The 27,117-nt window shown below is 41.7% G+C and overlaps 1 protein-coding gene across 1 annotated transcript in view; it reads right to left on the reverse strand.

The window, feature by feature from the left end:
* Positions 1–27,117, reverse strand: part of LOC147698094 (acetylserotonin O-methyltransferase-like) — a 761,662-nt gene that overhangs the window by 644,423 nt on the left and 90,122 nt on the right. The window lies entirely within an intron of this gene.

Raw genomic sequence — 27,117 nt, forward strand, 5'->3', positions numbered from 1 at the left:
ATACATTGAAATAGTTAATTCAAACTATCCGCTCCTTCTTTCATACGTCATTTCATATAGTTGAGATTATTTCCCTGAGTGCCGAGAGCCAGACTCAGAAATTTCCCGTAGATAGTCTTCTGCCTGTATTTCATTATTAAAGCTTCTAGTTGTGCCTTTGAATATTATTTTCAAGCGTGCTGGATTTTGCAAGAATACTTTTGCTCCAATTTTTTCAAACGGTTCAAATAACTGACGCATTTTCCATCTTCGCTCCACGGTAGCGTGGGCAAAGCCCGGTCTTACAAAAAATTTGAACCCCTTGTAGTCTCGTTGGGCTATTGGTCTTGCTAGATCATGAATGTTTTCCCGGAGAGTGAAATTCCCAAAACAGACCAATATTGCCCTGGGATATTGATTTTGCTTGTTAGAATGTCTTGAAAGCATTAAAGGAAAACGATGGGCCCGTTGTACTTCTCTTTCTATATCCCAGGCTTCCAACTCCGGAAATGATGTTTTGAGAATGTCGATCATTGCCCCTCTAGCGTCGCTACCCTCTGAGTCAGGTTATTCCTTCTAGATCTATTTTCCTGATCTTCCATTTTGAGCATGAGATCTCCTATTACTCCATCTTGTTCTTGTCCTTTTTTCTGAAGCATCGCGAAATCGGTTTCAAGGTTCTCGGTGCGAGTTTCAACCATGACTAATCTCTCAGAGATCTCAGAGCAGATATTGCCCACTTTTTTCACTGCACCTTGTAGTTTTCCACTGGCCAAATGATTCTTTTGGCTGTCCTTCTTCACATCCGTGTGAAAGTTTTTGATTGAGCTAAGCACCCCGCTCAATGTGGGCTCCGTTGTTTTTTTATATCTGTCTGTATTCTCATGTACATCCGAGATTTGGCATGGTGTCTCTCCCGAGGTTTTGCTCTTTGGACTCCTTCGGGGGGGATTAGATCTACTTTTTGCATAATCCGTGTTATTACCAGGATCTGTGGTTTCCTCATTCAACCAGTTTTGTTCTTATTTGTTGTTTGACCTTTTTTTCCCCCTGCTTGTTTTTTTTTTCCTAACATTGACTTCACTAAGTAATCTCGAGTCATTAGAACCGGACTGCTCCTGTTGCGCAATGTCCATTTGTGCGCTTGGACTAGATTCTCTTGAATCACTCAATTTGCTGGAGCCATTTGATTCGCTTGAGTCACTTGAGATAGACATCCCTGTCTCATATATATCAGATTCGGAGTCTTGATTTGAGAGAGAAAGGTTTACTAAATGCGACTCTTTCCCAGCTGGAGATGCGGCTTGATTCGGAGAAGGGTATACATACCCTGCATCTTCGGCTATATTTTTCCCATTAGGCTGTTCAGTCTGCTCCTTCTGATTCAATAGCGTTGCCTCTATTTCTATGGATGACCTTGTCTCTTTACTCCTTGTATTTATTTCAGCATCTGGGTCAGCATTCCAAGTATCTTCGCTGGCCCGTATAGTCTGCCTTTTCTACAAGTTGGTTGAGGGTATGCATTGGACATCTTTGTTGCTACAAATCTGCTCTTTGGAGATCTTGTTTTGGAGTACAGTCTGTGTTTTTCCATTAGTTATTACATCATTCTGTCCTTCTTTTTGTAGAGGGCTAAAAATATTTGAAATTTTTGGTTGGGATGACACATGTATGCCGGTATTCTTTGCAGATACTTTGATATTCTTTATAGACTGCAATCTCTGCGCTTTTTTGGCCATTAGCTCCATTTTGGCATTATTTCCTATTTCACCCTCGTCCTCGTCCTCGTCCTCCTCGTTGTGCTTAGTTACTTTTTCTTTCTCTTTCTCTTTCTCTTTCTCTTTCTCTTTCTCTTTCTCTCTCTCTTTCTCTTTTCGTTTAGCCTTTTCTCGTTCCTTTTCCTGTTTTTTTTCAATGTGCTTATCTTTAATTTTCGCCTTCCCTTTTTCTTTTTCTTTGTCTTGGTGCTCTGTTCGTGTCGGGTCCTTTACTAGTTCTTTCTCCTTTGCTCTGGTCCCTCGAGTCTCTGGGCCTTTATGTCTGTTGGTTGTGTGCTGTACAGCTGTTGTCTCCATGTCTTCGTTCTCTAAGTATTGTTCGGATTGTTCGGATGATATCAGTGCCTCCTCCGGTGCCTCTCCCTGTGGGAGCACACCTACTTCGCCCCCCTTCTCACTTAATGCTGCATCTGTTTGGGGTTTCTGCCCTTTCTGTGCTGTCTTCTGCTCCTTTGGTAAGGTAGCCCCATTATCCTCTCTGATAACCTCTTCCATGTCTGTAGCTTTATAAGGCGTCACCATCCAATTTCTTGGCGATTGTAAATGCTGCAGAGTTCTACCTTGTGATTCACTCTTGTGGCTATAGTATAGCTTTTTCAAAATAGCGTTACCTCTCTTCCGGTATTTCGCGTCTCTAAAGGTTTTTTTTAGATAAATGATTCTCTCCGTAGTTTTTAAGGCAGTTAGCTCCCCATATGAGAGACCAGTAGCACGGGGGCGGCGCCTAATTATTTGATAATTAACTTGATAATTAGCTTGCCGCTTGGCAAATATATCGGATATAATTACCACTAAATAAATTTGTGATGTAACAGTTGCAGAGCCGGGTAGTGCGTTTAAAGCAGGTAAAACTGATGAGCCAGTCACAAGTTCGAGAGAAAACCTCTCTCCCCCTGTTTTAAATCTGCTTCTGAGCAGCACCATTTGTTTTGTCAATTTCCCCCTCTGTGTTAGCATTCGCGTCTCCCAGGAAACAGAGCACGTGATGAATACCACGGAGCTATTAGCCCGTACCTTTGTGTCTGCAGATGACGTCCATGCCCACGCCCGTGGTCAGAGACGAGCAGCCGAAGGGTTGATTGAGGCTGCAGCCGTGCAACAGAGAAGGAAAAGAGAGGCGCGGCAAATTAATTGAGCTGACTAGCAGTGTACGTGGACAGCCGGTGAGCCGGTGAGTCTCTTCAGAGCGCTTCCTGCAGCGCTAGAAAAAACACCTTAAGTAACAGCTTGGTTGAAAACAAAAAGTCATTACGTGTACAGAAGGAAAATACCACTTGCAGCCTCTGTCCAGTCCGGTATGAATGGCGTGCACTATCAGGTCACCAGGTGATGTGCTGCTTAGCCCGACTCGTGGTTCACCAGACTTCTGACTCAAGACTCGTAGTTCACCGCTCTTCTCCTCTGATGGAAAACAGTGCACTTTAGCTCTCGGCACTCGGCGCTCAGATACGGCAGACAGCAGACAGGTCAGGCCAGGGTTTGACACACCGCTATCCCACTGCTGACAGCCAGAGCCTGGATCGATGTCCCCCAGGGTTTTCTGGCGTTCTCTAGCGTTTCCTCATTTCCTCATGTAGCATACAAGGGATAAACGGATCCAAAATTCGGTATCATCATCGTTTTCTTTTCCGTGTTCAGTTCAGTTTTCCGTGTTCAGTTTTCAGTTTTTCAGAAAAGCATCTCTCTATAAGAAAAATAGCCCGGCACAGCAGAGCACTGCCACTGCAACCGCTCACGCTGACGCCATCAAGCTAAAGTCTAAATCATTCCTCAATGCCATTTTCATCCCTCCTAATGAAATGTTCTGTTATAGAATCTTTAACTTTTTTAAATGCTTTTTAGAATTATATTAATAGGTATAATCCCTATTTTTATTGCTGTATAAATGGAATGTATTTTGTGAATTTTTTACTTCTCATTTTGCTTTACATTTTGCTTTATATCTCTTGTTAATTCTTGTGCTCTGTTTATATGTGGATCTCAACTGAGTTCCAAAACATATTCAATAAAATTGAATTGAATTGTGAAGCAGCCCCATCAGGACCAGCCTGTCAGCTGCGCAGCCCATTCTCAACTGTCACACTTAACCTCTCAGGCACTCAACATTCCAATATGAATCATCACTCCAACATTACATGCAGCACACAGCACATTCACACTGGCTGAGCAGGAGGTGAAAATGGCAGAACAGTTACATGAGCTGGATACTACACTGTTCTTATTACAATGTCAGTTAGTGGTTCTGTTTGTTTTATTCTGGGAAATATAATTCTTGCTTTGCTGCTGTTAAAATACCACAGAAAGGGGAGTTACCAAAAAGAGCTGACAGAGGGGCGGAGAAGAGCTAAGACACACTGCAGAGAGGCTCCATGTCGGAAGAGAACTCCAACAGGAGCTGCAGAAAAACACCAATAAATCAGAAGAATAATTGCCTACATGTCTTTCATAAAATCTAGCCTTTCTGACTCCATGGCCAGGAAGAGCTCAGTGCTATGTGCTAATGTTTGAGAAATGTTTGAGTTTAGGTTGTCCATGTCCGGAGTGTAGTTGCTGAGGAAGCATACTGTTAAGAAGTGCATTATTTGTGTAGCTGTTTTGATTTGCCAGTGTAACCTACTGATGATAATGCCATGATGAATCTACAGTGTTTTTAATTATATAATGTATATAAAAAGACCCTGGTTTTGGGAGTTCGTGGGTGATTTTCCATTTTCCTCCTGAGACTCTGTCCGATTATTTTGAGATGTTCACCCTCCTAAAGAAGGCTCCCTTACTCTTCATAAGTTTGACAATTATATTCACTTTAGTTTTGTTTACCTAAATAGGAATATTTTTCAGCTTTGTTACATGTTTTTTTCTGTAACTGAGCCTTCCTGGGGGCTTGTGTATTCTTCATATCGTTCCTATTAATAATTTTGTAATAAATCCATTTTTCCCTATACTGATCAAGAACTGAGTCATTTAGAGATGTAAGTTTTATTTTGACTTTAATTCTGCTAAAATAATGATCCATGAATGGGGAATGTAGTCCCTTTGCGCTAGATCAATGAGAGAACTGGAGCCAAAATTCCTTAGGTAAAAATTGCGGTACATGAAATACTGGGGTTCGAGAGCCTGAGAGGCAAGATGGCGCCCGCAAGACTGGACGTGCAGGAAGTGTGAGCTGACCGCTCTCCCTGACCCACAGGGATTTGAAAATACGCGAGGGAGATGCTGTGTTAAACGGACACGGATACGGGAAAAACACGGAAGGAGAGGATAAAGAAAAAAAAAAAGCGTGTTTCGCACGAAAAAGGAAAGCGTGTTTGCATCTTTGCTTCTTCTTACCTTGAGGAGAATTGATACGTTTGGAGCCACGGAGAAGAGAACGCCGGCACCGACGCTGATGCTGAAGGTGCTCACAGCATTAACGAGGCTCCGCCGAGTTTGGTGGGCGGCAACTATCACAGCTGCTGCTGATTGGCCCCGCTCCATGCACATTGAACGCCACTTCAGAAAAACTTGTGAGAGCAGAGGAGTACCGAGAACGGCTCTTGGAATGGCTCTGAAAGGTTTACGAAAAAAGCGGGACCCTGAGATCGGTAGCACTGTGGCAGCTAATGGAGGTGAGAAGAATACAAGGGGGTAGCGGCTGCAGCAATGAAAAGCGGGATAGGGGTAACTTCAGAAGCTCCCAGTCCAGCTAGACAAACAATATCTACCCTATTTTTAGCTGCAGAGGAGAAAAAACGAAAAGATGCAGCGCGCAGCTCACAGCCAGAGAATAATGTGGGTGAGATTACTAATTTATCGGAGGGGCCACTGGAGTATAATATGCAAATTTCAAGAGAGAGGGTACACCACTGTCACCAGGGAACAGGGCACAATGACAACAAGTCAGAGGGAAATCCCTGGAGTGCGCTAGTTTACCTGATATATCTATACCGTTGCAGTTACACTTGAACATTCAGATAGCAGGCTACTATATTTCGCTGTGCTGTGGGGTGAAGTTTAGTAATAATTTCCACAGAAAAATAAAATTCGTTAACAGTCTATTTTTAATAGAAAATTCATACACTGAACAATTAAAAAACCATAGTTAAAATTTCAAAGAAATATTCCTTGAAAAGTAAAAATACATAGAATCAATATCTCATATGCACAGTTAAACAATACAGTAATTAAAAATATAGGGCAAAGAAATATATACATAACACATTTGCAATTCATAAACAGTAAAGATTACAAGAACACACAATAAAGTAATAAAGTAATAAACCCCTATTATGACTGTGGCTCCTAGATATTCTCGCCACCATTGATTTCTAGATCCAAAGGCCTAGGATTGCATTTGTGGTAAAATCGATTACCTATGCATAATTTATAATCAATAATCAATAAGAATAACTCAGAGAAATAAGAGGCAAAATCCGGGATATTGAGGTTAACTCAAAAGGGTTTTATTCCTGTTAAAAGGAATTGGGTTATTGGCTCGAGCCAAGGTGGCATACCATTCCGTCACCACACAGGTTCGGGAAGGGGCAGACAGACGACATATTATTTACAGAAGTACATATATATAGTCAATGCATTACATTAAGCGAATAGGTAGTAGGCGTAACAGCTGGAAAAAAGGAGATAAAACATGAATACGTCATAAAAAAGGCGTTACAATAGGCGTGCATAAAGGCGTGTACTAGAGACGTCATTTATCATGAGGTCACAAATGGGTGGATACATAGGAGAATCTTGCAATGTCAGCAGAAATTCATGACACAGATGCGCGCGCAGCAGCTTGACGTGAGTCTGACGTGTAACTGGAGGGTGAAGGGGGCTTGACACTTAGCACTACAAGTGTAGACATAAGTCTGGGATGTCAGATCAACCTAATCCCAAATCGTATCTGATATCGTATGTTTAAAGAACTGTAGTGTCTGGAAGGGAAAAGGTCTCTCGGGCAGAGACTACTCTATACTGTCTGCGTGTATATGCATCTACGTGTCGGCATGCGGGGTGAGGGGGCATGGGCCTACCATGGCAACGGAGTCTATGAGTTACTTGCACGGAGACAGAAAGACCGGGCCCATGCTCCTGCAGCTGGGAGGATGTTTACTTGAGCTACGAGACAGGAATGTATTTTCGAGGAGTGGAGCAGATAATTCGAAGGTTGAATACAGTCTTGGCAGGCAGAAGGCTGGGCTGGAGCCGCGCAAGGAGTAAGGCAGGGGTGACTGGTACAGAGGCAGCCTGGGTTGATGCCCTTAGAGTCGGGAAGCAGGAAAAAAAGGTTTAATGGCAGAATCAGGGCCTACTCTCGCCAGAGCTGAAAAACGTGTAAAGTGTACCACAAAAAGACGGTGGCACGGCATATATAGGAACTGAATATTCAATCCGTTCATGGCGGATCTGAAAGAGGACATGTTAAAGATGGACGCAAATGTATTTGCGTCTTCGTAGCTGACACAGGAGGGAAATCACATGCACTGCAAGCTAGTACATGGAGACGGTGGGGTTCGCGCTGGGGAACACTACTCGATCAAAAATTATATTTCCTCATTCCCTCCTTGTTCCCCACGGACCCTTCATGATACATCGATTCTCATCAATTGATCAATCTGTTCACTTAACATCAATTGCTCTTCTTGCTTTTCGCGTTTTGAATGGGAACTTGGATGTGGAATACATGAAGTGGCACACAGGCCGCAAATCGTCGGTCCACATTGGAGACACAGGCAACAACTGAGTACTATGATTAAGCCTATACCCAAGAGGGATAGGATCTTCCACCCCAGGCCGATAACGTTGTCCAGAACCAACCGGACCAAGTCCAGGTGCCTGGAGTCTGATGTATTAAACTTGCAATTTTATGGAGACGTGTAATAGCTTTGTACACGGTTGGCGCGTTATTTGGGATGAAAACACAGCAGCTTGACCCGATGACCTTACAGGCTCCACCCCTATCTGCCAAGATGACGTCAATAACGAGACGATTTTGAAGAACAACAACCCGCATAGCGGACTGCTCCTCCGTTAAATTACCTAGGGCTGAAGTGGTCTCAAGCACCACTGCTTCGAGAGTTCTGGTTAATCTACGGATCAGTTTACTATTAGAAACAGTACCTAGGTAGGGGAAGAAACCTTTGTTGAAATCTGTATATTGTTCCCATGTGGTTTCAGTATAATCGACAAGCGGGAGATCTCTTCGGAGTCTATGCTTAATCAGATTGGTGTTTCTATGGTTGTCAGGAGGGGCTAGAAAAACAGGTGGCAGAAGGAATGCAATGTAACAGGTACCATCCCAATCTAGAGGCAAACGGACATATGCGGTATGGCCGCAAACAAAATAGGAATGACGTAAAGCCCTAAATGTGGATCTACCATAATCACTGAAATCGACCACAGTAGTACATTTACTATGACCTAAGTGTATGGAACCATTCTTGCGAACACATAATTCACCAGTAACTGGCAATACTGCCATAGCAGGTAGAACAGGAGCAGCTTCAGATTCGACAGACAAAATCATGAATGTAACTGTGTAATTATCTAATCCATATACTTCATTTTCTAGATCAGTTCCAGTACCAACGGGGAGTCCCTCCTTGTCAGGGTAACATACTTTAAGCAAGGCTAAGTTCAGGTTTCCCCAAACCCAGTTACCTTCGTAAATAGCAGCATCAGAAACTAGGGCATTGAGCATTTTAAACCATGCACCACATGTACCATTGTGAGTGAACGGGTACGGAAAAAGGGGAAGAACTCCCTTGTTTTCTTGATAGGGAGGGAGTCGACCACATATCCAACAGTTTGTAGCATTGGTAGTCTGATGGGAGTGATGTAACATACTAATGAAAGTGTTGTTGCGCAGCGCAAGTCTATAGGATAACTCGTGAGGAGGTAATTCACTAAAAGAATGTTCGTCAGTAACATTATAAGCAGATTGTGCACGCTTGAATATAGGATAATACATGTGTAACAAAACACTAGCAGTAATAACCAGCAAACTTAAGAAAAACATGATAAGTAGTGTCACTATACAGCGACTGCGAAGTGATTTACAATATGCATTCTTTTTATGTTGTCTTTGTCTATCTCTCTCTCTGTCTGGATCTAGGGGATACATGTCAGAAACTAATTTAACCGATTCACCTAGGGGAGGACTTAAACAATTAAACTGTCTGACTTGCTAGATCGTAACTTAGTTTTATATTCTTCAGAAGCGGATTTCTCAACCAAAGGGAGTTTTGAGTCTGAGTCAGTTTGTGTAGGAGGGCAGGGCTTAGAGACCAAGTCCGAAGGAAGTCCGTGGAATTTTTTAACGTGGCTGGAATGCAGCCATCCCTTCCTGCCCTCAATCTTTACAGCTGTCCTCGTCGTAAGCAGAACCAATTTCGGGGCTTGCCAGCGGGGCTCCAATGGACTTCTCCGATCAAAGTTGCGGGTGAACACGTAGTCACCCGGGACCACCTCGTGGGGCTTCACTTCCGTGTTGTCGGGAAAGGCTGCAGCTACCTGTGAACGACAAGATTGTAGTGCAGACATCAAGGAGGCAAGGTAATCTGTCAGCATAAGACAATCAACATCAGTTATTTTTCGTGGTATAGGCGTCCCCCACATATTCGGTGGTCTACCAAAGACCACCTCGTACGGGGATAGCCCAGATCGGGAATGGACCACCATCCTCATATAGAAGAGGGCAACCGGCAAGGCAACTATCCAATCCACACCCTTCTCTCTACAGATCTTAGAAAGTCGGATTTTTAATGTCTGATTATGGCGCTCCACGAGACCTGCTGCCTCGGGATGCCGGACACAATGGAACTTCCACTGATAACCTAACAGAAGTGTAATGTGTTTCACAAGTTCGGATGAGAATGGCTGGCCATTATCTGAGTACACGATACGGGGCAAACCATACCGTGGGAAGTATTCACGTACCAGCTGCTTGGCAGTGGTCGGAGCAGTGTAGTCAGGAACTGGGTATGCTTCAATCCATCGGGAAAGAGCACATACGACTACGAGGACATACTTGAATCCTCGGCAGCGTTCCATCTGGATATAATCCATCTGGAGTATTTCAAAAGGGTGATCGGGAGGCTGAAATCCACCTTGTTCTACGGGAATGCTTTTACCTGGATTGAACTGACCACAAATCATGCAAGTACGTACTTTCTGCTTGGCTGCTGCCCGTAAGTTTTTATTGGACCATATGTGTTGAATACTGTCTAGCATTGCCTTCTCTCCTAGGTGTGCGGGACTATGTATTGTGTTAATGATGACTTGTACCATAGAGTCGGGGAGAAACCATGTAGATTTTCCCTTCGTCATCCAACCCTGGTCTGTTTGGATCCCTCCTAGTTTAGTCCATTCCTTAATTTCATCTGGTGTTGCATGTGACTGTATGTTGATTACATCATGTGCGGGATCCCTGACTGTCATGCAGTGCGATGGTAACACTAATTGTGTCTGATCAGTTACATGTGTCCGGTTCTGAGCAGTTTGCTTTGCTGTTCGGTCTGCCAGGTCGTTACCCTGGGAGATGATATCAGTAACCTTTGTATGTGCCTTACATTTCATGATAGAGATTGCAGTGGGTAGATGTATTGCATCTAACAGGGCTTGAATAAGGGGACCGTGTTGGATGTTGGCCCCATGAGAAGTTAAGTAACCTCTCTCTCGCCAGAGGACTCCAAAGTCGTGAACGACTCCGAATGCATAACGTGAATCAGTATATATGTTGACTTTCTTATTTCGGGCTTGAATACATGCTTGTGTCAGAGCAATAAGCTCTGCGGCTTGGGCTGACAAGGTGTCAATACAATTGGTTTCAATAACTTCAGTGTCTGTCGTGACAGCGTAGGCCGCCACTAATTCACCTGTCTTTGTTCTCATACATGAGCCATCCACATACAGTGTCAGGTCTGGATCTGGTAACGGAACATCTGTCAAGTCTTGTCTGGGTTTTGTTGTGATAGTAATTACTTCAATACAATCATGTGCCAATGGATCTACTCCATTTACTGGCAATAACGTGGCAGGATTCAATGTGCTGCAGCGTCTGATTTCGATGTGTGGTTGAAACAATGTCAATTCGTAACCTGTCAATCTTGCTATGGTCAGGTGTTGGGTCTGAGTTCGATTCAAAAGGACTTCTACAGAATGCGGAACCTGTACTGTCAATGGATGTCCTAACACAATAGCATCACTCTGTCTAATTGCTAAAGCTGTGGCTGCAACTGATTTCAAACACGCCGGGAGGGCCTGGGCTACTGGGTCTAATGTGCTAGAAAAGTAAGCACAAGGCTTGTGTGAACCTGCTTGTTCCTGAGTGAGGACTGACAAGGCAGTACCCTCACGTTCTGTGACAAAAAGTGTAAAAGGCTTACTGTAACATGGTGTTGCTAAAACAGGAGCTTGACATAAGGCTTTCTTCAAGTCTTCAAAAGCTTGTGTATGTTCCTGAGTCCAAGGGAGGACAGTCGAAGTCGCTGCCTCCTGTGTCGTTAACTGAATGAGTGGTTTCGCTAGAAATGCATATTGGGGAATCCATTGTCTGCAGTATGAAGTTAGGCCTATGAAAGCCCGTACTTCCTTTTGTGTTCTGGGTGGTGACATGTTTACAATTAACTGAATGCGATCAGGTGTGAGCTGTCTCCCCACTTTGGACAGCAAGTGACCCAGGTACACAACTTGCTGAACACAGAATTGTAGCTTCGAAGGAGACACCTTGTGTCCCTTGTCGGCCAGAAAGTTCAAAACAGTCAGTGATGCATTTTCACATTCGGGTTCGCTTCGAGCGGTGATCAGCAGATCATCGACATATTGAAGCAGGGCAGTATGAACTGGCATGTGGATACAGTCGAGTTGCTTTTTCAATGCTTGACTATAGATGCTGGGGCTTTCTGTGAATCCTTGAGGTGCACGGGCAAATTTGAAAGATCGTCCATTTAAACTGAATCCGAACAAATATTGGCTCTCCGGATCAATAGGGACACTGAAGAAGGCGTTCTTGAGGTCTATTACAGTGAAGAACGTCGCTTCTGAATCAATAGCAGTCAGTAATGAAGAGATATCTGGGACCACAGGGTACTGTGGTACAATACATTTATTCAATTTGCGCAGATCAATAACTAATCGATAAACAGGTGGAGCATTTGGGTCAGTACGTTTAAGAACAGGAATGATAGGAGAATTACACACATTAGAGTTAGTTTCCACAACCACTCCTTGTGCAATGAGCTCGTCAATGATTCTCAGTAAAGCCACTACAGCATCTGGGGGTAACTTGTATTGTCGAATCCGTGGTAATACCACTCCTGCCTTGAGTGTGACTCGATATGGGGTAATGTGCATGCAACCTACATCAGTGGGGCCCTGAGCCCACAAGTGTGCAGGGACGTTCTGTAGTCGGGGATCCATATCTCTCAATACATAATGGCCTTTGAAATCTCGCAAAAACAATCGTACTCCCTCCGGAGAACAGCATATAATAGCTCCTAGAGCCTTCAGCGTCTTTATACCTAACAGGTTTTCTGGACATGATTTCGTGAGCAATAAATCTGTGGTCCGTGTCAGAGGACCTACGGCAAGAGGAAGAGGTTGTGATACTTCATTAATAATGGGTTTTCCTGAAAACCCAAGGGACACGTTCTGTGAGCCTGAGAGGGGTGCCCCTGGTACTTCGTTGTGGCTTATCGTGGTTCTGCTTGCCCCTGTATCAATGAGAAACTTTCTGTCTTTCCCTAATACTTGACTATGTACATAAGGACCGTTTTGATCTACAGGAACTTCAATAAGAGGCAAGCGGAATTCCCTCTCCAGGCTGTTTCATGTGTATCGCTGGTAATCAGGGTAATCGTTCTGCGCATACTGGTACATCTGTTGTGTTGTATTTTGTGTTGCGGTAATGGGCTGTTGTTGGGGTATCGCTACGGTCTGTGTAGATGCTGGTATGGGTGCAATATGTTGTATATTCTGGGGTACTTGTTGTGAGGTCTGATCTTGTCTAGGAGGACGTGGTCTTTCTTTAGTTTTACCCGTGGCGATATTGTGTTTCAGAACTGCACAATCGTTTATATAATGACCTGGCTGTTTGCAATAATTACATACACCCTTGACAGGAACTGTTGAATTACTGGGATGGGTCGCACCTTTTTTCTGACCGTCGGCAGGAACCGACTGAGCAACTAACATTTTCATTTTTGTATCTTTCATACGTCTTTGTTCATGTTCTTGTTCTTCTCTAAGTCTATTCTGGTGGTACTGTAACATTTGTAACATTTGTGAAGGAGTATTAGCTTGCCAAGTACTTTCTACTTTCAGTACTCTGTTCTTAACCTGGGGCAAAGAATTCTCGACTAACTTCGTTACAAAAAGATGTGGATATGACTCGCTACTTGCTTTCAGACCGCTATTTATACCGAAACATTTTTCAAATCGTGTATAAAAATCACTAGTGTCTTCATCAGGTTTCTGTTTGCATGCTGAAATAGCACCCCAATCTTCCTTTTTCGTACTCAATAAACGTGGCAACACTTGTACTAATAAACCTGGTAACGCTTTAACTTTGTCTCCAAGCCCTAGGCCTGGCACTCGGGTATCTTCTTCATTTTGTAATCCAGCCCAATCAATCTTTGCGTCTCCCACCTCCCACTCTTTTTCCTTGAGTTTCTCGTATATTCCTGGAGGTAGTAGTACTTTCAATATTTTCATAAGGTCGGGATAAGTGTAATCGCCCATTAATAACATATCCTTTATTTCGCGGTGAAATCCTGCAGGGTCTTTATCATGACTGGGTACTAGTTTCTTCATTTCCAACAATTCAATTTTAGTTACAGGTGTATACACGAATACACGTCTAAGCGTGTGGTCTGCGTTCTGTACGGGGTGCACTTCTCGCAACGGATTCTGTCTATCCATATAATACATGGTTTTTCGTTCCATAACGGGTGCAGACTTCATCTGTGGACATAAGAAGGTACTATACTTGTGGCGATGTTCTAGAATTACTTTAATTAGATCAGTACTTAGACCTTTCCATCTGTTCGTGACCAGTTCTATTAATATGTCAGGCAGAGGACCTGGATCAGAACGTTGGCTTTTATACAATAAGAGCAGATGTTGTATCATGTACATACCAGCTAAACGCTGATCACTCGGTGTCAAGTTCAAGAACGTGTGTGCTAACGCATCATCACCATATTTTTCAGAGCTGTCAGCCCATTGTACGGCTGACCTGGCTAATTCTTGTTCATCCATAGAATCGAGTACATGGTACCCCATTCGCTCTTGAAGTATTCTGTCAGTGGCTTGGAATAAGTGTTCGGGTGTTCTAGGATTACACATGGCTTCCTGATATATCCTTTTACTTTCTGGGCGCACTGGGCGCATCGAATTATTGAATGGTCTTCCTTTACCTACGTAAGCTATCATTTCCCTGACCGGCAACTGTTCGTGTTCTGGTGTCTCGGCTTCCTCCTCTGCCTCCTCCTCTGTGGATTCATGTTTGTCGGAATCTACTTCCGGTACGGGCTGTCTTCTCTCGTGCATCTTATTAATTGCAGTTCTGATTCTTCGGTACATATTATCTATACAGGCCTCTTTGTCATGCTGTCCATCCGTTATATTCTGACCCCATCTGTGGAGTGCCTTTACGTCTTCCGGGTTCATACCCGGCCTATCCACTTCTCTAATGAAGCAGTTTATGAGAAACCGCAATATCTTGGCTTTAGTATCCACTTTCTGATAGGTCATGGCCTCCTTAATACTGTCAGGCCCTACTCCTGTCTGAACAAACTTATATATTCTATCTAGGTGTTCTGTCATTCCAGGTAATGTCATTAGGAAGTTCGTGACTCGCCGTAAACGTATTGATGCGAGTAACATTCTCTCGTCATTCTTTCTACCGGGTACAGGATCATATCTACAGTCTGCAAGACGATCTCCAAGAATTGTAATATCTGTTCTAGGTGTACGCTGTTGCGCTATTTCTCTAAAGCTCATGCGATGGGCGGCTGGCGGGGTCTGGAAACCTATCGCTCCTCCGGACGCACCTCCTGAGGCGCCGGCTCCGAAGGGGTTAGTCGGGTTCGTATCAAGGGAAGTAGGTATAGTAAGAGGTGGAAGGAGTGCTGGAAGACCAGGAGGAATCGGGGGAGTAGCTTGTCGGGGAGGAAGAGCATAATTGTCCTGACCATCAGGCGCAGGCACTTGTGGCAATGCGGAATTAACATATGCGGGAGCTACATCGTCTAGATAGGAAGAAAGGAAAATGTCCTTTGCTGTCTTCTGGTGCGTTTTAGTCGGGAGCAATGGGGGTGGTAGATCCTTCGGTACTTCCGGAGAGGCCTTTGGCAAGCCCTTTGACAGGATGGGAAACATGCCATTCATAAGTGTGTTTCGCTGTCTGTCTACTTGTTCTAATTTTACTCTGATACCTTCCTCAACTAATGCGTTTTCTTGGGTCTTGTCAGACTCCTCCTTACTCTTTTCTTCTAGTCTGTGTGCTTTTTCGGTACGCCTATGCGATTCTTTACGCCATAACTCGATGGCATCCTTCTGTGACTGTCTGGCTTTCTTTTTCCACAATGCTTCTTCTACTCTCATGATGCAATCTGCATCCCATGTCCCAGCAGCGGGCCATCTCTGATTCTCTGACAGTTCTTTAGTGTAGTCCACCCATAGGTCGAGAAACAAAACGGCATCTAGGCCGTGCTTATGGTACATAAAGTACCCTGGAGTGTCCCTAGGTGGAACGGGAACAGCTTCTTCTAGAACCCCTTTACGGGTTTTTATTTGTCTTAGTTTGGAAAACAACGGCATTCTGGAATCTGGCTACTTGGTTCTTACTTAGATATGAACATGAACACACTACACATAAAACACGTGTAAGCACACTAATGAAGATCGGACATTCACTCATACCACGACATTTGAATGACACATTAAAACATTTCAAGAACGAACCACATTAATTAATTACAATGAAAACCTACCAACCACGTGAAACAGGATGTACCGCTAAACAGTACAGATACACCTTACAGATGCAAACTAGATATACTGCTAAACAGTATAGATACACTGCTAAACAGTGCAGACCAGGCTCGTGTACCCGAACCTGTCTTGACCGGCACAAACTAATGCGCACGTCAGGATGCGTCCCTAGCAACGGTACTCACCAGGAAGCACGGAAACAGAAGGCCTCGGAAACCCTGGACTGGACTGGGCTCGGACTGGATTCGGACTCGACTCACGACGTAGATACTTCGGAACTTCGGAAACTGGTGGGCCTCCGTATACCTCGGATCTTGCTCTCTCAGCTAGGCTCAGGTCGGGATCCTCCGCACTCCTCACCGCCTCGTCTGGGTGTCGATCGCAGCCTCAGTCACCTCCGTTGGCCTGAGGGAGATACAGGAAATCCTGCGGGTACGCGTAGTTGTCCGTCCGGCTGTGGCAGGGGGCTAGGCCTGCAACGCACCTCCGGCGCGTGGGGTGGGGGAGGGGTCCCTGTTCGGGCGCCAGAACTATGGTAAAATCGATTACCTATGCATAATTTATAATCAATAATCAATAAGAATAACTCAGAGAAATAAGAGGCAAAATCCGGGATATTGAGGTTAACTCAAAAGGGTTTTATTCCTGTTAAAAGGAATTGGGTTATTGGCTCGAGCCAAGGTGGCATACCATTCCGTCACCACACAGGTTCGGGAAGGGGCAGACAGACGACATATTATTTACAGAAGTACATATATATAGTCAATGCATTACATTAAGCGAATAGGTAGTAGGCGTAACAGCTGGAAAAAAGGAGATAAAACATGAATACGTCATAAAAAAGGCGTTACAATAGGCGTGCATAAAGGCGTGTACTAGAGACGTCATTTATCATGAGGTCACAAATGGGTGGATACATAGGAGAATCTTGCAATGTCAGCAGAAATTCATGACACAGATGCGCGCGCAGCAGCTTGACGTGAGTCTGACGTGTAACTGGAGGGTGAAGGGGGCTTGACACTTAGCACTACAAGTGTAGACATAAGTCTGGGATGTCAGATCAACCTAATCCCAAATCGTATCTGATATCGTATGTTTAAAGAACTGTAGTGTCTGGAAGGGAAAAGGTCTCTCGGGCAGAGACTACTCTATACTGTCTGCGTGTATATGCATCTACGTGTCGGCATGCGGGGTGAGGGGGCATGGGCCTACCATGGCAACGGAGTCTATGAGTTACTTGCACGGAGACAGAAAGACCGGGCCCATGCTCCTGCAGCTGGGAGGATGTTTACTTGAGCTACGAGACAGGAATGTATTTTCGAGGAGTGGAGCAGATAATTCGAAGGTTGAATACAGTCTTGGCAGGCAGAAGGCTGGGCTGGAGCCGCGCAAGGAGTAAGGCAGGGGTGACTGGTACAGAGGCAGCCTGGGTTGATGCCCTTAGAGTCGGGAAGCAGGAAAAAAAGGTTTAATGGCAGAATCAGGGCCTACTCTCGCCAGAGCTGAAAAACGTGTAAAGTGTACCACAAAAAGACGGTGGCACGGCATATATAGGAACTGAATATTCAATCCGTTCATGGCGGATCTGAAAGAGGACATGTTAAAGATGGACGCAAATGTATTTGCGTCTTCGTAGCTGACACAGGAGGGAAATCACATGCACTGCAAGCTAGTACATGGAGACGGTGGGGTTCGCGCTGGGGAACACTACTCGATCAAAAATTATATTTCCTCACATTAACCATTGTATACAGCTGTGACAAAAAGGCATGTGCATCCAGTGTGTACTAGGCTTCACTTGGATTCTTTAATTAAGAAATGCGTCGACGCGTTTCGGTGCAATACACTTAATTCTGTGGCACCTTCCTCAGGACTTCTTGGTAGGGGTTTCCTGTGTCAAGAAGATTTCGAGTTTTTAATTTCTCTGTTTAGGGAGCAAAATAATATGTCAATATCTGTTCTCTTAGATTGTGCACTATTCACAATTCAAAAGTTATCTATGTTATTTAGGTTTCTCCTTTGCTAGGGCCTTTCATATACCTATACGATACAGTATGGGATATCTATCTACTATCTATAATCTCATATTGACAAATATAGTATACATTGCTGTGGTATAACAGGTTTTTCTATTGGTATTGTAGTGCAATATCATTCTGTACCAGTATCACACTTCGTTTATTATTACAATGCTCTTGTTAAAACGTTTGTATACATTGAACCTTGTTCCCTCCAAATCCATTTTAATGTGGAAACCATTTTTTTAAGGATTTCTGATTAAAGAAGGGAAATTAAAGTGACTCGAGCATAATTCTCATATTCTCACCTTTACAAAAAGGGTGTTCTCACCACTTAATGGCTATGATAAGGGATCCGGCCCGATCCTGTGCAGCGTGTCATTTAATGTCTGCAGTCTCTTGCTGCTGTGGCCTGATAAGAGACATATATAGTTGGTAAAGGGTTTGAAGGAATAGCGTTAGCCTTCAGATAAATGGGAGTTCGATTAATGTTTTAAATACCTTCTTATCTTTGACAGGACTCCTCGTATCGGGTTTTCTTTTTCAGTTTATTCGGTCTTATTGCTTTTTAAGTGCGTGTTTCTATTTAAATAAAGATATATTCATAATTACCTTTCTGTTTCTAACTTTAGGAGTGTTTATATGATTTTATCATGCAGATACCTTACCTTCAAATGTTCTAAAACCCTCTTCGAACGGCATAGGATATCTGGGAACCTCACGGTAACTGGATATGTTCTAGTGGGGTCAAAGAACGTATTGAATGATTATTTTGAGTGCTAGTCAGGTTTAGCTATTGTCTATTCTGTTCTAAAGCATTTTATGGAATATTCGCTCTTTAACTAAACACTTTCCCACTTGAGAGTTTGCATTTTTATGATTAGTATTAATCCCTTAATTATATCTGGCTCTCTGTGTTACTCAATGTGTGGTGTTGTCATCAGATTATAAAATGGGATTGCGGCGGTGGTTATAAAGTTCCATGTTAGGTTAATCACCTCCATCCCTTCAGACGTTTTGCCTTACTGGATTGCTACAAGTTGCATTTTAACTAGGGCGCCTCCGCATAGCGTTTGAATGTCTTATCTCTCCACAATTCTATCTAGTAAAAATACCCCCGTTTATCTGGTCGTACTAGTTAAGGCTCTCTAGCTCTTACCTCCGTGTTTTTGGCGCCGCGTCTCTGCCTCGTTCGAATCGCTCTCTGGCGTCTGTGTTGAACGCGCTTCTATTTACGTGTGTGCTGCGCTAATTAATTAGTGACAGCTGGTTAGTCAGTTTCCGTTTAGGGCGTGACTTGTATACATGGATGCGCCATCTTGGAGTGGTGTCCGTGTGTTAAATTTTATAAATATATTATTGTAACCCTCACCTTTTGCTTAAATGGCCAATTTGATGCGTGTATCTATCGATTTCCCGGGGTATCATACCTAAATAGGGAGTATTCCGTGTCTTTTTCTTCAAGATCGGAACCTCGCCGTTCCGTCGAAAAAGAGTTTGTGGCCAGGAAAATCCTTCAGTGCCATCTTGGAACAGTCTACCGTCAAAGATATTTGTGTGATTTTACAACCATCGCCGATGTTCGTCTACCATAATTTATCTTTGTTGGGCCCATGATATTTCATTACATCTTCATTTATTACATGTCGGGAAGAATTAATTTTTCATTAGTTTATTTATTTATGTTCCCTCGGTCCACGTTCTATGGGTTTCGTTGGTTTTTGAGTTTATTATTTTTATTCCCTTTATTAATATACTATGGGTTTCATTGGTTCTTAAGTTAGACGGAGTACTATCTCATGTAGATTAAAAAAATTTCCATTGGTTTATTTATTGTTTATTTATGTTCCCTCGGTAAATGTTCTATGGGTTTCGTAGGTTTTTAAGTTTATTATTTTTAGTCCCTTGAACACTGTACTGTGGGTTTCATTGGTTTTTGAGTTAGAGGGAGTGCTGTCTCATGTTAATTAAATGAGCATTGTATATACCTTATTAGTAGATATCTCATGGGGTCAAAAGCCCACTCCATTGTGTCAGAAAATCTCTTTTCATTCTGAACATAGCGTTGGTTTCACAGCCCACTCGGTTGTATCAGGGTTCGTGTCTTTTGAACAACATGGGCATGTATGTTAGTTATTTAATTTTGGAGGAACTCAGCATTTACGTGGGGACTGCTTTCATTAAACAGGAAAGAGGATCGAGTTGCTAGTGTCCTGCATTAAATAGGGGCCTCCCATTCTTCCCTTGAATCACTTTAATTTCCCTTCTTTACTCAGAAATCCTTAAAGTAATGGTTTCCACATTGAAATGGATTTGGAGGGAACAAGGTTCAATGTATACAAATGTTTTAACAAGAGCATTGTAATAATAAACGAAGTGTGATACTGGTACAGAATGATATTGCACTACAATACCAATAGAAAAACCTGTTATACCACAGCAATGTATACTATATTTGTCAATATGAGATTATAGATAGTAGATAGATATCCCATACTGTATCGTATAGGTATATGAAAGGCCCTAGCAAAGGAGAAACCTAAATAACATAGATAACTTTTGAATTGTGAATAGTGCACAATCTAAGAGAACAGATATTGACATATTATTTTGCTCCCTAAACAGAGAAATTAAAAACTCGAAATCTTCTTGACACAGGAAACCCCTACCAAGAAGTCCTGAGGAAGGTGCCACAGAATGAAGTGTATTGCACCGAAACGCGTCAACGCATTTCTTAATTAAAGAATCCAAGTGAAGCCTAGTACACACTGGATGCACATGCATTTTTGTCACAGCTGTATACAATGGTTAATGCAATCCTAGGCCTTTGGATCTAGAAATCAATGGTGGCGAGAATATCTAGGAGCCACAGTCATAATAGGGGTTTATTACTTTATTACTTTATAGTGTGTTCTTGTAATCTTTACTGTTTATGAATTGCAAATGTGTTATGTATATATTTCTTTGCCCTATATTTTTAATTACTGTATTGTTTAACTGTGCATATGAGATATTGATTCTATGTATTTTTACTTTTCAAGGAATATTTCTTTGAAATTTTAACTATGGTTTTTTAATTGTTCAGTGTATGAATTTTCTATTAAAAATAGACTGTTAACGAATTTTATTTTTCTGTGGAAATTATCACTAAATTTCACCCCATAGCACAGCGAAATATAGTAGCCTGCTATCTGAATGTTCAAGTGTAACTGCAACGGTATAGATATATCAGGTCAACTAGCGCACTCCAGGGATTTCCCTCTGACTTGTATAATATGCAAAAACAAGCTCCAATTATGACGCCACAAATGTCTACTATATCACCCAGAAACTTGCTCCCAGATGCAAATATGGTAACTGGAGATAATATGGAACCTTCTAAGATCGTTGATAAACTAGCAGTAGAACATGGGACAGAAGTAAATACGGTAGAAAAAGCCTTGAATGCAAGAACAAATACAGCGGCATCTCATGAGGCAGAATCTGTTGATTTTTACTCTTTATCAGAGAATTCAACCTCTTCATGTGAAGATTTAGCCATACAATACTCCAATCAAATGCGTATGGAGGAAGTGGAAAGTGAGGTTGACGATGACGAAATTGATGAACTTACAGAGGATAGCCCTATTACTGTGAGAGGTGAAGGGGACGCTTCTATGACTGAGGGAGCTATAGGGGGGCATCTAAAAGGTCCAACCGGCAGTATCACCTTAGATATGATATATCAAACAATTTTGAGCCATATGGACAAAACTGAACAAGAAAGCCTTAAAATACAAAACTCCTGCGGAAGCTCCAAAACTCTATCCGCAGACTTGCAAAATCACAGGCAGACTTCGGGGAAAGATTTACGGAGGTTGAAACCAGGATATCCAATATTGAGGATGAATTGCAAAAACAGAAAGTGGCCACAGAAACGTTAAGCGCTAATAAAGAGGATTTAGTATGGAAAATGGCCGATTTTGTAAATCGCGCACGTCGCAATAATTTAAGACTCATGCAAATCCCTGAAGGAAAAGAAGGTCAAGACTTTCGTAAATTTATCGTGGAACTGTTTCAGAAGGCTTTCCCAGATTTGAAAAAATGGGATTGGGAACGAGAGATTGAGCGTGCCCACAGATATCCGTGTAACATCCAACTTAGATCTGGACAGTATGCTAACAAACCGAGACCTTTTTTAGTAGCATTTAACAACTTTCGTGCCAGAGAAGACATATATATGCATACACGCCCAAATAGTAAAAGCCAGGGCGAAGGGTTTACCTTTTTCGCGACTGTGGATTATAGCAAATATACAATGGATACTCGATGGCAGCTGCGACAATTGGTGAACCAATTTCAGACAAAAGGAGCTCAAGCTTATATTATGAACCCTGCTAAGCTTAAAGTGATACATAAGGAGAAGACCTCTTTCTTCACAAATGTGTCAGCAGCAAAGGAATATCTTCAGAATATTAAAGACCCTTAGAGGTTAAAGTGACTGATTTAAATGTCCTAATTGGCTAAGGGATCTATTAGCTAATGGATAAACATTTTGTATGAAACTTGATATGGAACGATGTTACTATATTTTTTTGTACTTTAGAGAGGAATAGCTTAGTAGTTTAGAAATATAAACATAGTTCAATGGCTCTTGAGACTAGGATCAAGAATTGAAAGACTTAGATATAAAGATATTGCACGTTTGTTTTTGTTGTTTGTTTTTTTCCCCTCTCTTTTCTAAATACAAAAGGAAAGAGAAGTAACCTGTGGGGGTACAGGGGGGGTGGATCGCTCATCTCCATCACTAGGACCAGGAGTCTGAAAGCCTCGGTAATGGAGGGGGGGAGGGGGTGGAGGGGGGACAGGGGGGGGGTCGGTGGAGGGGGGCACAGGGGTTAAAGGGGGTAAAAATCACGTTGGGTTCTAATGACTGTATAGAGAAGATAAAGCATTTAAGCTCTAACAAGAGAGTAATAAATAAGGACAGGATGATATATAGGATGGGATGTATAGAAGTAACTACTGGCTACTTAAAGACACAGAGGATAGAAAGTTATTATAATGGGCAGTAACATCAAAATATGTTCTTTTAACGTCTCCGGTCTCAACAACATAAATAAAAGGAAAAGGATTGCATCTGAAATATGTTTTTCGAAACCAGATATATTGTGCCTGCAGGAGACCCACCTTCCCTGGGAGAAAAGAGGGTTGGCCACTGAATTAGGATATGTAATTTTGGCTGCATCTAAGCAAACTAGTCTGATAAGAGGGGTAATGATTATGATAAGACCCAATCTAGGCACACTTTTATGCAGTCTATCTGATAAATGGGGTAGATGGGTAATAGCAACATTAAATTTAGGAGACACAAATATTACGATATGTTCTATATATGGATCTAACTTAGATGAGGGGGAAGTATTTACATATCTAAATTCTGAGCTGGCTAATTGGGATTCTCCCCTAGTGCTATGTGGTGACTTAAAAATAAATTTGGTAGGGGGGGAATTAGAGGCTGGCCCAGAGAATTATAAGGGACGAAAACCTCGAGTATTTAAGGCATTATTTAATCTTACTCAAGATTAAGCGTTGGTTGATATATGGAGCAAAAACTTTCCAGCATTACCTGGCTATACTTATTATTCTTCACCACATAGAAAGTACGTCCGGCTGGATTACTTCTTTGCTTCAACCAGCATCCAATCATATATTCAGATTCAACTTTACCCTAGGGTAACTTCCGACCATTCCCCATTAATGATAAAGATTACCAAATTCGGTCAAAAGCGACAAAACAGAAGCTTCTCATTTGATATAAAATTATGTTTAGATGTACAATACAGAGAATATGTGGGTAACTGGATAATAGAGTTTCTACAGAGTAATATGGGCTCCGCAAATATTGAAGTAATATGGGATACCTGGAAAGCTTGCTTTAGAGGGGAGGCAGTGAGCTTTGGACTTTATAAACAACATTTACAACAGGGGACGATGCGGGAATTGTATGATCAGCTGTCTAAAGCAGAAGAAAATCTGATAAAAGAAATAGAAAAGAGGGACAACTTGACTAAAATTCTGGAATATGAGGGGATAATCGCCAAATGTCGTGCTAATATAACAGGAGTCTGGAGTGAGGATATAGCTAAGAAATATATAACGTACAGAAGATATACCCATGAGTACGGAGAGTCCATAGGAAGAGCACTAGCCTTAAAATTAAAAATGAAGGACTCAGCTCGGCAGATTAAGAAAATGCAAGGCCAAAATGGGCTAATGACTGAAGACCCAGAGAAAATAATGGAAATACTATATCAATTCTATTCTGAACTATATACATGTCAGCCTAATCTTTCCCCTGAAGATTTTTTACAAGAGGTAATAGTCAATAAATTAACTAAAACTGAGAAAGAAGTATTAGATCAACCCTTCTCAATGTAAGAACTGGAAAGAGTAGTAATAAATATCCCGAATGGAAAAGCAGCTGGTCCCGATTATATTCCAGGGGAAGTGTATAAATGTTTTTTCGAACCCTTAAAATCTTTTATGTTGGAGACATTTAGAAAGGCACAACTAGGGAGGGCCACACAATCCTGGGATGATGCTACAATTGTAATATTTCCTAAAAAAGGGAAACCTCCGGAACAACCATCTTCATACCGACCCATATCCCTGCTAAATTGTGATAGCAAAATCTATTCAAAGATGCTTGCAAATCGAATATCTAAGGTAATAACACCATTAGTGTCACTCAGTCAGCATGGGTTTATCCCAAATAGAGGGACCATATCACACATTAATAAGGTGATCACCTTGATAGATATTGCAGAAACTGAGAAAAGAGATTTGGCGTTGATATTACTTGACGCTGAGAAAGCGTTTGATCGCGTAGAGTGGGCATATTTGTGGGAAGTAATGCAAAGAATTGGATTTGGCGAGTTGTTTTTAAATGCAATCAAAACACTGTATCGCTCACCTAACGCGAGAGTTATAGCAATAGGTAGGAAATCGGAGAAGATAATTATTACAAGAGGTACTCGCCAGGGGTGTCCCTGTTCCCCACTTCTTTTTGCCCTATTTATAAACCCATTTTTATTAAAACTTTTGCAATCACCTTACATTAAACCTTTTGTAGTTTCATCTATACCCCACTCTGTATTCGCATATGCGGACGACATCGCTATTACTACTGTAGATCCAAGACAGGCTATGATAGAGATTGAACGCCTAGCTCTTGATTTTGGAAATAGCTCTGGCTACAAATTAAATGCTGCAAAAACACAGGTGCTTTGCTCAGATACTATTCAGTTTAATGATTATGGGGTCACTCATGAAGTGACATATTTAGGCATTATAATCAATTCTCATACACGAGAGATAGTAGAAACCAACTGGGATAAAAATATGTCACAAATTAAACAATCTTTAGATAGATGGGGTAGACTTCAAATGACTATAATAGGGAGAGGCAACATCATCAAGATGAACATATTAGCTAAAATTCTATATTTATTTCGCAGTATTCCCTTATAGATACCCCTAGATCATATATACAAACTGCAAAATGTATGTACCAAATTCTTATGGGCACCCGCTAAAACAAGACGAGCTTCGAAATGGTTGACTCTTCCTATAGAGAGAGGAGGGCGTGGGATTCCGGATTTTTTGCTTTATTATTATGTCTGTTTTTTAGGAAGAATGAGAATATTGTTAACGGGAGAACAAACTGAGGATCTGGCAGAATCCCCCTCGATATTTTATTTATTAATAGGGAAACACGCGAAGGGATGCTTGTTAAAAGAACTGGAGGGCAATTATTACAAACACACTCGTTTTAAGGTGCTAGAATCAGCATATAGAGTTTGGAGAAGGGTTGTAAGGATAATGAAGCTGGAAAGAATAGGGTATTATACTCCCTTTTCTGGGGAAAAAATATTACCTTCAATATTCTGGGACAATGTAACAAAGGAATGGGGCAGAAAAGGTTTGAGTAAAATTGGAGATTTATATGACACTGATGGAATATTCAAGTCCTTTTCTAATATTTGTATCAAATTTAATATATCTCAGTCATCTTTTTTTAAATATCTTCAAATCAGAGATTTCTGCTTAAAGAAATTAAACAGACCTAACTCTAATGGGGTAATAGCTGCTGTTCAAGCAAAAAAAAAGATAGGCATGATATATTGATTGCTGATGGAATACAAGCCAGATGATTTGAATAAATATAACTCATATTGGCAGAATCAACTAGGAGAAACTGAGTTGAATATTGTGGATTATATAATGATGCCCAAGGATATATGCTTATCAGCCAATTTGAAATCGCAGGTGTATAAGACAATTTTTAGACTGTATTACACTCCAAAACGTATGGCAGCATGGGGGCCTATGTATGATGGAAAATGCTTTCGTTGCGGAGGGGAAGATGCTGATATTGTTCATGTTTTTTACAAATGCTCGAAATTATTGCCGTTTACATCAAGTATAGAGGAATTTATATCCTTGGTCATCCATCATCCAATTAAAATATCTCCAGCATTGATGTTAGTAGGGGGAGGTCAAATCATAAATGAAAATGAAGATATAAGTAAGTATAAAAATTTCCTATTTTTAGCTATGACTATAGCCCGATTATGTATAGCCACAGAATGGCTACAACCTGAAGCACCGACTTTTGATTTCTGGAGAAGGAAAATGTTTAATATATATGAACTAGAATGGAACCTGTATGTCTTGAAGGGTATCAGGAAAAAACGATTAGGCATATCGATATGGGGAACACTCAAAAAGTATATAGATGAATAACAGTTTTTTGTCGTACAGGAACTCATCCTTACCACCTACCCGTCACAATTATCTTTTTAGTAAAAGAAGATTTTATTTGCCTGTTAAATGTCATGTAAATTGGTGAACGAATCACTTGTAAAGTCAAATGACCCAACGATGATAATAAAACAACATTAAAAAAAAATGAAATACTAGGGTTCAGTTAAATATTGGGGTTCGCCTCCCATATTAGTGTGTTCCTAGTTGGGTTGCTCTGTTGATACATGTGTGTATATATATTTATGGTCTGAGTTAATGTCTGCACAGATATTGTCTGCCTCTTTGAGAATGCATCATAGAAAAGCCAAACTTTTGACTTTGTCAAGGCTTCCTTAACAAGTGTGCTCTCGTCTTCCGGATGCACTAATTGATATGGGACACTTATTAGGCTATATTATAAAAAACGTACTAATGTTTTCTCTAGGTTTGTAATGTCACTATGGTTTTTTGCTCTGTTTTCAAGTGAGAAAGAGGATTTAGCAAAACGTCCATCTTAACCATACACTTTGGCCTATCTGTTTCTCAATTGCATTATTTATTGATATTAATGGCCAAATTCT

This window comes from Lissotriton vulgaris, chromosome 8 (genome assembly GCF_964263255.1).
Source record: "Lissotriton vulgaris chromosome 8, aLisVul1.2, whole genome shotgun sequence".
Taxonomy (NCBI): domain Eukaryota; kingdom Metazoa; phylum Chordata; class Amphibia; order Caudata; family Salamandridae; genus Lissotriton; species Lissotriton vulgaris.